At 46.9% G+C, this 13,168-nt stretch overlaps 1 long non-coding RNA gene across 1 annotated transcript; it reads right to left on the minus strand.

The window, feature by feature from the left end:
• Positions 1–2,550: 2,550 nt before the first annotated feature.
• Positions 2,551–12,487, minus strand: LOC103641201 (uncharacterized). Its single transcript, XR_560172.2, has 2 exons — positions 12,271–12,487; positions 2,551–3,050 (listed from the first exon to the last, which is right to left on the minus strand). It is a non-coding gene; the product is annotated as an uncharacterized lncRNA (long non-coding RNA).
• Between the last annotated feature and the right edge of the window lie 681 nt (positions 12,488–13,168).

Below are 13,168 nucleotides of genomic sequence, written 5' to 3' on the forward strand. Positions count from 1 at the left end.
TTGCATAAAATATCAACGGTCCGCGCACCTCCACTGCGCACTAGCCCTTCCTGGTGGCCAGACGCGGCGGCGCCTGTGTTCCCGCGGTGGCGCCATGGCCGGTGAAGCGGTCGCGTGCCATTCCGGCCCCCAAACTTAAATCCGATCGGTCCTATACGTAGTAGACGATAGTACAGAGGTAATAGTGCTTGCTCACCGGAAAATGCGAAGGAGGAATCCGCCGCCCACGGTGAAGGGTGGACTTGCGGTGACACTGCGACTGCGGCGAGCAATTCGCTCGCCCCCGGAGCACTGACGCCACCACCGAGACCACGAACACACCCCCCGAGCTCCAACGCAACGTCGCAGCGCCACACCGAGGCCCAATCTACAGCGCCAAGTAATCCCCGCCGATGGCCGAACTGCGAGAAGGTGTGGCGGCGGCGCACGCGAAATTGAGGAGGAGAGAGAAGAGATGAGATTCTTATAGTGCCTAGGGACGAAGCCGAGGTGGGGATTTCGGTCAATGGCTCCGAGGTTCGCGGCAAGTTCCGCCACGGCCGGGATTCCGCGATCTCCGCGGCGGCAAAAGCGGTCGCGGCATGCTCTGTTGTGAAGATGCTCCTGACGAGTAGGGCCCACATGACAGTGCCAGAGCGCACACGCGACGTGAAGAGAGGGGCATCGGGTCCCACTTGGCGGTGAAGTAAGGCGCGCGAGTCACGAGCGTCCCGGCGAGCGCGACAGAAATGCTGACAACGTGGGTCCCACTGGTCATCGGTAGTAGCAGTGCGCGCGGTTGAGGGAGGTTAGATGGGCCGCGCGTGGAGAATTTGGCCCAACAGGCCTCCTTTCTCTTTTTCCTTTATCTTTTTCTTTTTTTTTTCTTTTTTTAAGTTTAATTTGAATTCGAATTTTAAATTCAAATTTGTGCCAAATTTATTCTCAAATCAAATTGTGAGATTAAAAATACCAACTTTGGAAATATAATTATATTATTTATATTCTTATGTCCTTTTTCTTCTTATTTTCAAAACCCTACTTTCAATTTTAGGGTTTTAATTCCACTTCTAATGTCCATTATCTTATTATTTTTTTTCCTTATTATTCTATTTAATGCACAAGCATATAAAACTCCAACAAAATGCTCTTTCTTTTATTTTTACATCATTTGTTTTTTAATTAAGCACTAATTATTATCTGTGTGCTCTTTTTATGATGCAATTAAGGCACATAAAATTGAGGAATTCACTATGTATTCTGTGTATACAAATTTGAGTATTACAATTTTGGCGGACCATTCACGCGTATGTCGTGCGCCCGCGCCCTCCGCCCCGCCCCGTCCAGGCCAGGCGAGGCGAGGCGAGCGAGCGCGCGTGCGTGTGGCTCTCCACACTCTCTCCTCGCATCCATGACTTGGTGAGTGAGTGTGGCTTCCATATTTAAGTTAGCTCTACTCCACTAGAACTAGCAATATGGTGCTATTGGTTCCACTAATTCCCTAGCCATCTACTTGTATGGGCTTTGAGATTTTCCTGGGATTTATTAGAATTTCTTAACTGGGCCAAGCCCATAAATCCTAACAGCTCCTGGGTACAACTAATGATTTGGTCATTGGCTACACGAACTTGGACAGGTTGAGCTAAAGGAACTAGAGGATGATTACCAATAACCAATTGTTCACTAATGAAGGACGAAGAATTGCCTAAATCAACTAACATAACCACTGTTTTGTTCAACAATGATTCCACCAGCTTAATAGTTTGAGGTGGTTCAATTCCTAGAACAGCATGAACAGACAATGTCATCAGATCATCACCAGAATCTTCAGGAGGACTTTGTGGAGTATCCAATGGCACAACATTTTCCAACACTTGCCAGAGCTCTTCGACAACATGTAGAGGGATGGTAGAACTGCATTTGTGTGTTGGTCCCCAGCGCAAACCACATTTGTAACATAAACCTTTGGCCTTACGATATGCCATGAGAGCAGCAGCCCCTTATTGGTTTCTGAATCCGGTTTAGGAGGATCAGTTGGTCGACAAGACTCAGACCATTTCAATTTAGAACCACTGTCAGTTTTGAGTACTGTCGATGGAGTGGATGATAAAGATGAATAGGGTAGAACTTTGGGTTTAGAATGTTGTTAACTATAATTGGACGTAATTTTAGCTGAAGGTGTCAGTAGCTTCTCCTACAACAAAGCCAGGGAAATAGCAGAATCCAAATCCAATGGTCTATGTATAAACACCATAGCTTTAATATCAGGTTTAAGACCGTCAATGAAACGGCTCACAATAGCAGAGACACTGAAAGTGGGGTCTTGAGCTAAGATTTGATGCATAAGTGAGTCAAAATGATCTATATATTCTGTGACACTAGCCGACTATCTAATGTGAAAGAATTGATAATAAGTTGATTGTGTTGGTCACATTCGAATCGAGCACGAACAGCCACACAAAATTCTGGCCACGTGGTGAAACAGATGTGAAGGTCGACAGACTGTAACCAGAATGCAGTCGATCCGGTAAAGTGAAGAGTAACAATTTTTACCCACAATTCGTGTGGTATGGAAAACACTTCAAAATATTATTCACACTTTGTTTTTCACATTTTAGGGTGGTCTGACTATCAAACCGAGGAAAACTGAGTTGGGGTAAAGAGACAGCCAATTGAATAGAGTATACAGACAATAAGTGTTCAAATTGATGGGGAGCAGTATGCAATGGAGAATGAATTGGTGTAACAGGTGGAGGAGCATTATGAATACCCGTGACTATAGATGGAGTCAAGGTAGTGAATACCCCATATCCATCACTCAGGTGGGAGTCTAAATTGCGATGACCCAAGTGCTGATGAAGAAGAACTGAATCCTTCTGAGCACCAACCGGGGTTGTGTAGTCCTGAGGCATTCGATCGAACACCTTGAGTGCAGGGTGCAGAGCTTCCTGAAAGGCTACTGGAGTATCCACTTTCTGTGATAAATGTCCCACATCGGCGCGGAGAGAACTCACCTCAACCTCCATGTGTGGCTTCCACGTAGCAAGATCTCAAACCACGGATGTATTCTCCTCCTGTTCGAGCCAAAAAAGAGCCGGCGGACGGTCCGGCCCTGAGGCCGGACGGTCCGCGGTCCGGACAGTCCGCGCCTGTGGGCCGGACGGTCCGCGCGTGCGCAGAACAGATTAGGGTTCCGAGTTTTGTGCTACGGTTGTTAGCTATATTCGCGGAATTAGCTCGGAATCAGTTGTGTAAAGGGTCCAGCCCCCCTCCTCTATAAATAGAGAGGTCTACGGTCGATTTGTAACAATAAACAATCGAATCAATACAACTTCTATTCGCATTTATTTCCAGTACAATTAGGAGTAGTTCTAGTCTAGTTCTAGTTTAGCCTCTCGATCCCCAAATTCTCCGCCTCTCCTCGACTCTACGTCGATTAGAGGAGTCTAGGCCGGCCGGCCCGAGCCTAGACAACCCCTAGGATCTCTCCTCCCCGACGGGGTCCCTCCCGGGAGCGAGATCCAGGCGCCGCCGGCGAGTCTTCCGCCGCCCCTGCACACGCGCGGACCGTCTGGCCCCAGGGCGCGGACCGTTCGGACGTCAGGCAGGAAAACCTAGCCCCTGCGCCAGGTCGCGGACCGTCCGGCCCCAGGCCGCGGACCGTCCGCGCCTGACCAGAGAGCACCGCCGCCGGTTCTTCTTGAGTATTTGGCGCTCCGAAAAGGCGTCAACATACTTTTTGGCGACTCCGCTGGGGACAACACATCTAGGCTCATCAAATCGGCCCTCAATGGCCGGTTCAAAAGATAGCTCTGAGGTTTCCACCAGCAATATCATCACACCGACATGGGAAGCCTTGCCGGCTGAAGAACAGCTCCTGTTCGAGGAGCGCCAGGAGCAGCTGATCCAAGAAGCAAAGGCGAAGTTCCTGGCTGACTTCAAAGTGGACAAGAACAACAAAGTCGTTCGGCAACGGGCGACAGATCTGGCTTCGCTCCGACCTACTACGATTACCCCAAATGTAAGTAGCACCAACGAACTCCAATCTCTTAAAGCTTACATAGACGAACAGCGAGAACAGATGCAAAATATCATAGGGGTTATGCAAAACGATTGTAGGAGACTAGTACATGCATTTGATAAATCTAGTACCGCAAATTTTCCTTCGCACGAGGTTGAGTTAGGAGATAACGCGTGTAACACATCGGCTACAGGTTGTCACGACCAGTCACAACCCCTTTATGGGATGCCGATGGACACATACCCTAAGCAACCGCAAATCGGCAGCAAACCAGCCGATCTGCACATGCCCGGACCGTCCGCACGTGAGCGCGGACTGTCCGGGCCAGCAACAGTCGGGCCTATTTTTAATGAGTTACCTAGATATGCGCCCGAGCCACCACACACGGCACAGAACCCAAACTACCCAGTCGGACGGTCCGCATACAACGACGGACGGTCCGCATATAACCACGGACGGTCCGGGTACGTATCCGGACAGTCCGCGCATGAGTCTTTTGAGGAAGATTATTACATGAATCCTCGCCCGTCCCAGCAACACTTCCCATCACACTATGCGATGCACCAGCCCATTAATTCAGGATCCAAAGCCCAAGAAAGATTTCCGGCCCCACCTAGAAGGCCGGAAAGAAACGATCAAACCTATGACCCATATAGGGCAAATGAAAATGCACCACGTAACTCAAACCAATGGGGGGAAAGACAACGTGCTAATGTCCAGCCAACCCCACCTATGTTTGACCAGAGAGCCGGTGGTCTCGCACCGGCTGCCATTGATATAGTAAGGGAAGAAATAGCCGGGGCGTTCCGAGATAAGCTCGGAGTAAGCATGGTCCCTGGGGGGCAATCATATCAGAAACCTTATGACAGCCGATTTGATCACCACCCATACCCACAGGGAACCAGGATACCCGAATTCGCAAAATTTTCGGGTGATCAAGGGAAAAACACACGTGAACATATAGGCCAGTTCTTAGCACAATTGGGAGAATTGGCCGACACAGAGGCATTTCGCGTACGTTTATTTTCATTATCGCTAACAGGAACCGCGTTTGCATGGTATGCCACTTTACCTCCTAATTCCATTTCATCATGGGGGGATCTAGAACAAAAATTTCATGATCATTTTTTCTCCGGTGACTATGAGTTGGATTTGGTAGATTTAGTGTCGTTGCGACAGACAAAAGATGAATCGGTTAATGATTACATCCGGAGATTCCGAGATACAAGAAACCGATGCTTTCAAATTCATTTAGCAGAGAAACAGCTAGTAGGATTAGCCTTTAATGGTCTGCGATATTATTTAAAAGAAAGATTAGAAGGCATCCAATTCTTTACACTAGCACAATTACACCAGAGAGCTTTGACTTGTGAAAGCCGAAGCAAAGAAACTGCTAAAACAATTCGTCACAACGTACATGTAGTAGAATGCGACCAAAGTAGCTCAGAAGACGAATCAGCAGAGGTGTATGCTGCTGAAATGGTTTGGCCAAAGCAGGCCAAATCTTCGGCTTGTGCCTCCTTACAGCCGGTTCAAAAGAAACGACAAGAGAAGGTTAAGTTTACATTTAATGTTGGTAAGTGTGATAGAATATTTGATGAATTACTTAAAAATGGCAACATTAAAATAAATCACACTGTTCCATCCGCCGACGAGCTAAAACGTCGTGCATATTGCAAGTGGCATAACTCATTTTCTCATGCCACTAATGATTGTAATGTATTCCGTCGACAGATTCAATCGGCCATTAACGAAGGACGATTGAAATTTCAGGAAATGCAGGTGGATACAGAGCCCTTTCCAATAAACATGATTGACTTCGAGGGCAAGAAAGTCCTAGTTCGGCCAAACACAGCCGATAAAGACAAAGGCAAAGAGACAATCATCGGCAATGCTAAAGAGGCCGATGGGGATCGTAAAGTTTCTTGCAGGAAAGTGGTGGCCGAGAAGACTCCCGATGGAGGGGAGACCCTAAAGGTGACCATCACAGCCTCCAGTACTGGGGGGCAAGCGCAGACAGGGAGACAGATGCAGGAGCCCGTGCTGCGTATCCCGGACGGTCCGGCACGTAGGCACGGACGGTCCGGGACCCCACCGGACGGTCCGGAGAGCTCCGGCGGACGGTCCGGCCGTACTCAGGATTCACAACGTCCACGTACTTTCAAACCACGACGACCAGAGATAGGTACGTGGAAAACAAATACATTCAAAGCAGCTGGTCGGTTGGTTAAAGTCGGCCCAACTTTTGATCAATTATTGTCTAAATACGTAAAAAAGAAGGCCGGCCCCAGTGACCGGCCAGCAAAGCGACCCCGCTCACCCATTCATGAGCAGCGTCAGGTCAGGCCGATTGGACCACCCCACCAATCGGAAGAAATGAAAGGTCATACTATACAAGTGAGACCTAACATACCTGCATGGACACCTCCACCTCCATATCCACCTATGCCATATCCGTACACATATTTACCTCCGCCATATGTCCCAAATCAAATGTGGGGCATGCCACCATATCCATTTGGGATGCCGCAGTACCCCGCCTGGGGGGCACCCCAAACATCTGTTTTCAACAGGTTGACGCCACCAGTACAAGACCGATTGAGCACTGCTCAATCCGGTCACCAGGCACAAACCCAACAGGATTGCCGGACTACTCGGCCTTCAAGGCCGACCAATCCGGCAGGGGGGCATATGCCTGCAGCAACTCAAAAAACAACAAAAGGGGACATCATCAAAATAGGCACCGCAGATGTTGTCATACAGGGAGACAATAAAGGGCCGATGATTTTCGGCGAATCGGCCAACGCAACCGAAAAGGATACGGCTACCATCAAAACAGCCGATCCAAAATACTCCATGCCTCGATGGTGCCCAGCGGGATTGACACGATCCCAAAAGAGAAAATTACAGCACCTAAGAGCAAAGGAGAGCCAGGAGAAGGAGGCGGAAAAGACATTTAATGACACACATCCATTATACCCGCCACCGCAAAAGAAATGGAGACCGAAGGCCGTTGAGAAAAAACAAACGGCCACAGAAATAGAAAGTCAATCTGCACCAAGCGCGGACCGTCCGGCCCCTACGCGCGGACCGTCCGCCGTTCACCAGGAAGTCTCTGGACAACCTGCACCAGGAGCGGACCGTTCGGCCACCTCACGCGGACCGTCCGCCGTTCACCAGGAAGCCTCCGACGACACGACAACATCAATGGAAGAGGACGACCTGCTGGGAGAAGACCTGGTCGACTACGAGGCTTCTCCAGAACACCCAGGTATGGATGTAAATATTATTACATTTTCTGCCGATTGTACTATTATCGGCGACGATGAACCTGTTGTTGCCCAGTTTGATTTTGGTCCTAAAGAAGCCGCCTTTACTAAACCAAAAGAATCGATAAATCATTTAAAGCCGCTCTTCGTGCGCGGTCACATTGATGGGATGCCGATTGCTAAGATGTTGGTAGATGGAGGGGCGGCTATAAATCTAATGCCTTATTCATTATACAGAAAATTAGGTAAACAAGATGACGAACTTGTCAAGACCAACATGACCCTCAGCGGTGTTGGAACTGATAGTTCGATCAAAGCCAGGGGAGTCACGTCCGTTGAATTAACCATCGGGACTAAGACCCTTGCTGCTGCATTCTTCGTCGCTGATGTAGAAGGAAATTACAGTTTAATCCTAGGCAAAGATTGGATTCACGCCAATCAATGTATACCTTCTACATTACATCAAATGCTGATACAATGGGTAGGCGATGACATAGAACAAGTACATGCTGATGTATCGGCCTGCATCGCTGTGGCCGATGCTCCTGTACTCTGGACTTATGAGACTGCTACATGTCTCACAGGAGTAGACTTTTCTGATTATCAATTCATAAGTATAGATAAGAAAGGTTTCATTCCTGTAATGCTAGAGCCGATGGAGAATCGGCTAAATCCTAAATAAAGTTAAATGATGAATACACACAAAGTTCATGAGTCTTTGGTCACGGACAGTTCGGCCGCCAAGGCCGGATGGTCTGGTCTTTCACAAAAGAGTTCGGACTTTAAAGCCGAACATCTACCACAGCGAAAAGACAGTATTACGGATGATCCGGTCCCCGAGACCGGAAAGTCCGCCATCACGCAAAGATCATCTGATTCCTCTGTGGGGGACATGATAGAGGAATTCAGAGATCTTGATAAACTAGGACAGGGGTTTACATCGGCCGATCCTTTGGAGGAGATTGACATAGGAGATGGTAAAACTCCAAGGCCGACTTTTGTAAACAAGACCCTGGAGACCGATTCTAGAAATGAGATGATCGGTCTATTGAAGGAATATTCAGATTGTTTTGCTTGGAATTACACTGAAATGCCTGGACTAAGCCGAGAAATTGTCGAACATCGGCTGCCTATTAAGCCTGGTTTCAGACCTTTCAAGCAGAAAGCTAGAACATTTCGTCCAGATCTTCTCCCACGAATCAAGGACGAAATCCACCGGCTGCTAGAAGCTAATTTTATTAGACCTTGCAGATACGCAGAGTGGGTCTCCAATATTGTGCCGGTGGAGAAGAAGGAGTCAGGTAAGCTTAGAGTATGCATTGATTTTCGTAATTTAAATAAAGCAACTCCTAAAGATGAATATCCCATGCCCATAGCCGACACATTAATCAATAATGCATCAGGGAATAGAATTATTAGCTTCCTTGATGGTAATGCCGGATATAATCAGATTTTCATGGCCGAAGAAGATGCGTCTAAAACGGCCTTTATATGTCCAGGCTTCATTGGTTTATTTGAATGGGTTGTCATGACATTCGGTCTTAAAAATGCTGGTGCTACTTATCAGAGGGCTATGAATCTGATCTTCCATGAGTTGTTAGGAAACACTGTGGAAGTCTACATTGATGATATTGTAGTCAAATCGACTGAGTTTAGTTCTCATATAGCTGATTTGCGCAAAGCCTTTGATAAAATGCGTCGGTATGGTTTAAAAATGAACCCACGTAAATGTGCTTTTGGAGTGTCGGCTGGTAAGTTTTTAGGATTTGTCATCCATGAACATGGTATAGAAATAGACCCTGACCGAATCAAGTCTATTCGGAATGTGGGGCCTCCGACGTGTAAGGTCGAAGTGCAGAGGTTTCTCGGCAAGGTGAATTATTTACGAAGGTTTATTTCTAACTTAGCCGGGAAGATTGATGCCTTCACCCCTATCCTTCGGCTTAAGAATGATGCTGAATTCACTTGGGGGGCAGAGCAGCAGGAAGCATTTGATCTCATTAAAAAATACTTGTCTTCGGCTCCCGTGTTAAAAGCACCACAAGTAGGAGCACCATTCAGATTATACATTGCAGCTGAAGACAAGGTTATTGGGGCTGTTCTGACACAAGAAACTGAGGGAAAGGAGCATGTGGTGACATATCTAAGCCGAAGGTTGGTGGATGCTGAAACAAGGTACACTTTTATTGAAAAGTTATGCTTATGCTTGTTTTATGCATGCACCAAATGTAGATGTTATTTACTGTCTAGTCATTGCACTGTTTCTGGTCAAGCCGATGTGATCAAATACATGTTGCATAACCCAATTATGAGTGGTAGAATTGGTAAGTGGGCTTATGCACTCATAGAATATGACTTGGCCTATGAACCATTGAAATCTATGAAAGGCCAAGTCATAGCGGATTTCATTGTAGAACATCGGGTTAATGATATTCATGAACTAGATATGTTATACCTCACTATTACTCCTTGGACTTTATATTTTGATGGATCGGTTTGCAATGAAGGTCAAGGAATTGGCATTGTGCTTGTTTCACCAAGTAATATCTCCTTTGATTTCTCTAGCCGATTGAAAACTTATTGCACTAATAATCAAGCTGAATATGAGGCCCTCCTATTCGGTTTAGAGCTTTTAAATGGTATGGGAGTAAAACATGTGAAGGTATTTGGTGATTCTCAGCTGGTTGTCCAACAAGTGTTAGAAGAATATCAATGTTTTGATGGTACTCTAAATAGTTACCTTGAGAAATGTTGGAGCATAATTCATTCTTTTGACGAATTCAGTATTCGGCATATCTCTAGAGTTGAGAATCATAGAGCTAACGATTTGGCACAAGATGCATCAGGTTATCGGATAAAGAGAGGGAAATTCCACAAGACCGAAAATCTGATAACCAGTGCAGAGCCAAATTCCCAGGTCGCGGACCGTCCGCGTGATGGCGCCAGACCGTCCGGGGTTACCAGAAATGTTCTCTTAATCGATTCGGCTGACAATGAAGCCGATGCAAGCGATTGGAGGACACCTATACTTAATTATTTACGAAATCCTAATATCAAAACAGATAAGAACATTCGGCGAACAGCTTTCAAGTATGTTTTGATGAGTGATGAACTTTACCGCCGAACAGTCAATGACATTCTGCTTAAGTGCTTGGGCCCAGATGATGCTATATTAGCCATGGCCGAAGTACATGAAGGGATTTGTGGTACTCATCAATCAGCTCCAAAGATGAAGTGGTTATTGCGAAGGTCTGGTTTTTATTGGCCTAACATGATAGCTGATTGTTTCAAGTACTACAAGGGTTGCCAAGTGTGTCAAAAATTCGGTGACCTACAGTTGGTCCCTGCAGCCGAATTACATCCTATTATCAAGCCCTGGCCTTTCAGAGGATGGGGATTAGACTTTATTGGAGAAATTCATCCTTCATCATCAAAGGGGCATCGGTTCGTGTTAGTTGCCACTGACTACTTTACCAAATGGACTGAAGCTGTTGCTCTAAAAAACATGACGCACAAGGAGGTAATTGAGTTCATAACTGAGCATATTATTCATAGATTCGGCATTCCCCAGACCTTGACTACAGATCAAGGGACTTCTTTTATGTCAAAGGAGGTACGTGAATTTGCTGAATTATACAGAATTAAGCTACTTAACTCATCTCCATATTATGCTCAGGCCAATGGACAGGCCGAGTCTAGTAATAGGACATTGATTAATTTGATAAAAAAGAAGATATCTGATAATCCTAAACATTGGCATAAGATTTTGTCCGAAGCTTTATGGGCTCATAGAATATCTAAACATAGTGCTACTAAAGTATCTCCTTTTGAGCTTGTCTATGGGCAGGAAGCAGTATTGCCTGTGGAAATAAGTTTGAATGCTGTCAGATTCGCCAGACAAAATGATCTAACTGTCACTGATTATTATAATTCAATGATGGATAATATTGATGAGGTGACCGACAAGAGGGTGATAGCTTTGGGAGCAATAGAAAAGGACAAGATTATGGTAGCCAGAGCCTACAATAAGAAGGTCAAAGCAAAGTCATTTCAAGTAGGGGATCTGGTGTGGAAGACCATCTTACCTCTAAGGAATAAAGACCGAAAGTTTGGGAAATGGTCGCCAAGCTGGGAAGGTCCTTATAAAATAAAACAGGTAATGTCTGGTAACGCCTATTTGCTACAAACATTACAAGGCAAGGATTTACCAAAGGCTTTGAATGGGCGTTTCCTCAAACAGTACCATCCTAGTATGTGGCAAGATGCCTAAGAGAACCGATGTGATCACATCGAGTTAGTTGCTTTTGGTTCGCCCAGCTCCACCAAAAGGCAGGGGGGCATATGTTCGAGCCAAAAAAGAGCCGGCGGACGGTCCGGCCCTGAGGCCGGACGGTCCGCGGTCCGGACAGTCCGCGCCTGTGGGCCGGACGGTCCGCGCGTGCGCAGAACAGATTAGGGTTCCGAGTTTTGTGCTACGGTTGTTAGCTATATTCGCGGAATTAGCTCGGAATCAGTTGTGTAAAGGGTCCAGCCCCCCTCCTCTATAAATAGAGAGGTCTACGGCCGATTTGTAACAATAAACAATCGAATCAATACAACTTCTATTCGCATTTATTTCCAGTACAATTAGGAGTAGTTCTAGTCTAGTTCTAGTTTAGCCTCTCGATCCCCAATTTCTCCGCCTCTCCTCGACTCTACGTCGATTAGAGGAGTCTAGGTCGGCCGGCCCGAGCCTAGACAACCCCTAGGATCTCTCCTCCCCGACGGGGTCCCTCCCGGGAGCGAGATCCAGGCGCCGCCGGCGAGTCTTCCGCCGCCCCTGCACACGCGCGGACCGTCCGGCCCCAGGGCGCGGACCGTCCGGACGTCAGGCAGGAAAACCTAGCCCCTGCGCCAGGTCGCGGACCGTCCGGCCCCAGGCCGCGGACCGTCCGCGCCTGACCAGAGAGCACCGCCGCCGGTTCTTCTTGAATATTTGGCGCTCCGAAAAGGCGTCAACACCTCCAAAGCCTGTTTAATCACATCATTTTGCGCTTGAATGGACTGAAGGAGAGCTGCCATATCTCCATTGCTTCGGACTGCTTCTGGACGCATCTGGTATTGCGGACACAAGGTATGCGCCAGAGGATCCGCTAGGATCGGAGATGAATCTGATACCAATTGTAACACTACTAACATGATGTATTGAGATCGCGAGCACCGCTCCTGGTGCTCTCCAGCTCTCATGAAGTATCTTATTGGAATTCAGGGTTTATAGGAGTCTGATCCTACATGTCAGCCAACGCCACCATCAACTCCCTTCTCATGCCACGCTCCACTCCCAGGTACTATTGTCTATATATAAATCCTCCTGCAACAAAAATGATAAAGGAAAATTACAAGGTTGTAAGTCTAATGGACCCAATCTAGCCCAGTGACACCGCTGTTGGGCTTTCCACGGTGTTTCAGCCTTATCTCTTGGTCATCAGCTGGAAGAGTCCCCGATAATGGCACAGGGGTATACCACTTCCCACCTAGGGCTTGTTTGGGATCAAAGGTAATGGAGGGGATTGAGGGGGCTAGAATCCCTCACTACTTAATTTTAAATAGTGAGGGATTATAGCTCCCTCAATCCCCTCCATTACCCTTTGTCCCAAACAAGTCCCTAAGGGCTTGTTCGGTTATTAATATTACATGTGTATTGGAGTGTATTGGGTGAGATTGGGATGTATTTGACTTGTTATGGATTTAAACCGGCTCAATCCCACCCAACACATGTGGATTATCACCAAAACGAACAAGCCCTAAGGCATTGCTCGTTTTATAGCTAAACCATGTAGATGGATTGGGGTGGATTTTAACCAATAGTGGATTTATTCCCCTTCAATCTTCAAGGATTTGGGACTAAACGAACATAGCC

This window comes from Zea mays, chromosome 10 (assembly GCF_902167145.1).
Source record: "Zea mays cultivar B73 chromosome 10, Zm-B73-REFERENCE-NAM-5.0, whole genome shotgun sequence".
Lineage (NCBI taxonomy): Eukaryota > Viridiplantae > Streptophyta > Magnoliopsida > Poales > Poaceae > Zea > Zea mays.